The sequence below is a fragment of the Engraulis encrasicolus genome, chromosome 1 (assembly GCF_034702125.1).
Source record: "Engraulis encrasicolus isolate BLACKSEA-1 chromosome 1, IST_EnEncr_1.0, whole genome shotgun sequence".
Lineage (NCBI taxonomy): Eukaryota > Metazoa > Chordata > Actinopteri > Clupeiformes > Engraulidae > Engraulis > Engraulis encrasicolus.
Window position 1 is genome coordinate 55,099,498 of NC_085857.1, and position 5,000 is coordinate 55,104,497.

Here is a 5,000-nt window from a genome sequence, read left to right on the forward strand (position 1 = left end):
TCCCAGGCCCAGTACGAATGGGGCCCTACAATCGGGTCCACATTACAATTGTGTGTATTGAGATGGGGGCCCTTTCAGATGTTTTTTTTCCCGCGCCCGGCCAAAGCTGTCAGCGGCCCTGCTCCGGCACAGACACAGCGGTGAGTCAGTGCTCCTCGGCGGAGGTGAATGGGGACAGCCCGTCTGCTTATCGGATCGGATGAGACCAGACTAGTGTCTACACAGGATGGCTCTCACTCACTCACTCACTCTTCAATAGGAGCCCCAGTATCTCCTGAGGGACGGTGAACACTTAGCAACGCTATGCCATGAGATCTATTTTTATGATGCACTAATGACATGTTTATAGCATATTTTTTTTCTTCTTCTTCTTTTGTTTACGGTAGTCAGGGAAGCCGACAGAGGAGGAGAAAGGGGTCAGCTGTCTCGGGCCTATGGATGGGGTTGGGGGGTAGTGGGTGGGGTGATTTGGGTTCTGGTTACATTACATTATTTGGCAGGGGGGGTCTTTCAGATGACTTTGTCCTGGGCCCCGTCCAAAGCTCTCAGCTGTTTTGGCGGTAGTAATTATTGATCTGTTCCGTTCAGTGTCTGAGACGCCCATTAGGTGAGTGGTGGCTGAGCTCCTCTAATAGAGGAGGCACTCTTCTTGTGTTCCGGAACTTTGTTTGTTCATTTGTTCCTTCCTCTTCCTGTTCCTCATAAAGTAAAGTGGTGTTTATGTCTGTCTCATGGAGAAAGTCAGGGGCCATTCCAGAGTCTGACCTGTAGCTGGGTCAGTCGTAGCCCACATGATCCTGCCTTTCTTGGCTTTACAGAAACCATATAAAGTCTAATACTATTGCACATTTTAAATCATAATAACAACAATAATACTACTACTAATAATAGTAATAATAATATTAATCATCATAATCATAATAATGGTAATAATATGTGGCCTAATTTCCTTAAGTAAAATAAAACATAAAAGGGTATGAAGGGAACTCCTGACAATTTTTTTCACACGTCATAAATGACTACAACACAAGACAACTTTTCTCATTTCAGTCTAAATGTAGTAATAATAGAAAACATTTTCTACATACACATTGTAGTGCACTATAGATTGTAGTGCGCTATAGCAAATGCTATAATAGCCTACACAGCCATAGTTTCATAGTTTATTGTCAAGACATCAAGCAAAACATTTATTAAACCTAATGTTTAACAACCTCCCCCCTCCCCCTTTCATTTATATTTTCTTTATTATTCAAGCTTTGCGGAGTAGAGCTACAAGTTCAATAGTGCCTCACCCTCCCTCAGAACACCCCCAAATCTCCGCTGGAGACAGTATTGACTGGCTGGTCACAACTGAGTACCAGTCCACAATGCCTCCAGTCGGAAACAACATGCAGTTACCCCATATGGCCACAAGAGAGAGATTGTCTAGCTCCACTTACATCAGAATCCTGAAAGGGAAGAACACAGAATGCCTGTTTTCTTGCAACTGCAATATTTATCCCAAACTGGGCCGTTGTTGTACAAATGACAGAGCTAGCAAAACATGCAACAGTTGTTTAGTGATGCTGCAAAACATTGTTTTTTTTCCTCCACTATGTTGTGTGTGTAGGAGGGATGAACGGAGCACTCTGAATGAACTTGATCATTTATAAGAAAGAGTGAGAGGGGGAGAGCTGCCAAATCCTAGTCCTCTATCCAAATCTGTTTTCCTTCAGTTCAGAGTCTGGAGTCGGCCCAGCAGATGGGGAAAAAAAGTAAAAATAAAAAAATAAAAAAGACAACAATTGTGGCGTCGTAAATGGCCCTAATCATTCCTCATTTATAAGCACTTCAATATGTGTATTCCATGCTAAACAGGCCTGCCACAACCAGACAAGCAAACTGGCCAATGGTACAAGGCCCCCAGCTGAAAGGGGGGGCCCCAGTAATGACTGGTTAGTTGAAGTCACATGACAGAAATGAAACCTTTGTGAGTGTGACAGCACCTCCCTGAATCAATGTACAATGATATTGCTATCAAAATCTGTCTTTTGGGGGCGTTCGCTCCCAAACTGTTTGAAGAGAAGAGAAGGACCCGGAGTCCCTCTATGCCAAGGGCCCGCAAAATAACTTGAGACGGCCCTGATGATTCCCTGAAGTCAGGGAAGGACAGTGTTCTGGCATCACCGCTGCTGTGGAATTTTCTCGTAATTGTAAAAGAAGCCATGAGGGCATGTTTGTGTTTGTGCGTATACTACTCGCGGTCACAACTCGCTATCAATTGTGGACAAATAATATGACATGCATGCTTATGTAGTGCTGTGCTAGCCTATAGCCTGTAACCAAACCAGGCTAATAATGCTCTCCCAAGGATTGTTCACGCTCAAACACATGCTCACATAATGATGTTCAGTAATGCCTGTTTGTTTGGATTTGCAGATGCTGAACACACACATCGATGTTTGCAAACACGCACATAGACACAATATGCAATGCATGCATACACAGGCATGCAAGTAGTGCTTATTTTTCAGGGGACAACTCACTGAAATAAAAAATAAGGTCAAGTGAGATAGAAAGCAAGAGAGGTACGGTAGAAGAGATTGAGATTGCGAGACTGAGAGAGGAATTTTTATGATTCCATTTAAGCACGCTCTTCGGCCAGTGGTTAATTACTGGAACCCCTGGAGGAATGCAGCCATCCCATTCCATCCCATCCCACCCCATCCCATCTCATCCCAGCTATCTATCTAGCATGCAAATGCCTGGCCACAGCCTTGACCCTTAACAGTAAAAATTTCAGTGTTCACATAACACGTAGAGAGTATAAATTCAACTATAAGTGCTGAAATTATTTTGGAAAATTTACGGTGCTCTGGGGAGTGGAACGTGTCATCGTCCCAGCAGGAGCTCATATGGGACGCATTACGAGGACATACCCGCACAGCACAGGACAATTAACATCTGGACGGCCCTGGCCCGGACACTCGGTAGAGGAAATACAGAGTGTATGTGTGTGTGTGTGTGTGTGTGTGTGTGTGTGTGTGTGTGTGTGTGTGTGTGTGTGTGTGTGTGTGTGTGTGTGTGTGTGCGTGCGTGTCTGTGTGGGCGCGTGTGTGCATGTGAGTGCGCGCGAAAAGTATGTGCGTGTGCGTGCGTGTGTGTGTGTGTTTGGCCCACCAGGCAGAGGAGAAGGTGACCTTGTGAAGAGTCTGAGAGAGTGCGACAACGTCTGAAGAAGGGTCTTCAAAAAATATATATTTAAAGAGTGGGAGCAAAAGAATCCTGGTAGAAGCGGACCTTTTTCTTTTTTTTACCTTGTCATCATTACCCCGTACTCCATCTCCCTTGTTAAAATCAGCCCATGTCATACCATTTCCAACTCTAACAGACTGTCTGGTCAGCTAGTTCCTTTGTTTTCAAGAACATGCCACTCACCAAGTGTTTAGTGGTGTTCACTGGCATTCCATCACACGTTTTGTAGCAAAACATGGCTTTGTTGTGATTTATTCAGCCTTTTGTGAACACATGTTTTTCCCTTTCATTCACAAAATGGCAAATAAAAATGACCACATGAGCCATATTTCACCATATATCAACTTGTTAGGGAATTCCAGTGAAGACCCCTTACCACTTACTGTAGCAAGATGCAAACTTTCGAAAAACAAGGGTGAGTGGGGTGGTTTAAAGCAGCACACATCAAAAGGTGCATGGTGAAGACCACTCTACTTTATTGCAGACAATTCAAAAAAGGGGCTACATGTTCAAAATAGTGCACTTGCCCTTCACCACTGAAGTCTGTGCAGTCTACTGTACAACCGTAAATCCAATGAAGGTGGGCCCATGCTAGCATGGTGACAAATCACTGGTGGATAACAAGATGGATATACTGTATGTATAGACCAGGGGTCTCCAAACTAAGGCCCGGGGGCCGGATGCGGCCCGCAACGCCCCTTTGACCAGCCCCCCACCTCTCTGCACCTCACCATTTGAACTTGCCCAATCACTCATAAACTGTTAATCACCATATTTTTCTAACCTTTCCTTGCTATTTTTACATGGTTATTCGATATTAAAAGGAATGCCTGTGGTATTTCAAATTGAAAAACATGTTAAGTACTCACTTCTTTTTCAAATCACTTGTAATAATGAACTCTTTTGTGCTGGAAATTATGGCTATAACAGGCAGTGGCCTACATGATTGATCCCGGCCCCCGATCACTGTCAGGAACGATAATGTGGCCCCCAGAGAAAAAAGTTTGGGGACCCCTTCCTGGTATAGACTCTCAGACCTGAAGGATCACTAACCTGTTGATTTTATTCCCGAACCAACAGTGTGCCGCTACTCCTTCTAATGTGTCACCTGAGGGTGACTAACGTGTCACCGGTGACAAACCACCACTTCCTCCCTCCTTTCTCCCTCTTTCTTCGATTCAGCCACACCTTTCCTCTTTCATCCCCCCATTTCCTTCCACCCTCTTTTTCCTCCCCTCACCACTTCTCACGAGTGTGTGTGCGTGCGCGTGCACACATGTAACTCTCATAAAAGCGGAGTGCTCCTATGACATCATGACTATGGCCTGTCAACCTGCCTGCCAGCCTACCCGCCTACCTGCCAACCTGCCTGCCTGCCTGCCTGTCAACCTGCCTGCCTGCCTGCCTGCCTGTCAACCTGCCTGCCTGCCTGCCTGCCTGCCTACCCGCCTGCCAGCTTTCCTGCCCTCCTACTTGCCTGCCTGCCTCCCTCCCTGCCAGCTTGCTGGTCTGCCTAACTGCCTAACTACCTCCTTATACTTTCTTGCTTGCCTGGCTGCGTGTCTGCCTGTCTGCCAGCTGGCCTGCTTGCCTGTCTGTCTGCTTGCCTGCCTGCCTGCCGGCCGGCCTGCCTGCCTGTCTGTCTGCTTGCCTGCCTGCCTGCCTGTCTGCCTGCCGGCCTGCTTGCCTGTCTGTCTGCTTGCCTGCCTGCCTGCCTGCCTGCCGGCCTGCTTGCCTGTCTGTCTGCTTTCCTGCCCTGCATG

General features: G+C 46.4%; 1 protein-coding gene across 1 annotated transcript in view; it reads left to right on the forward strand.

Annotated features, from left to right (window-relative positions):
• Positions 1–5,000, forward strand: part of LOC134458436 (microtubule-associated serine/threonine-protein kinase 1-like) — a 65,362-nt gene that overhangs the window by 3,500 nt on the left and 56,862 nt on the right. The gene's annotated exons all lie outside the window — the stretch shown is intronic.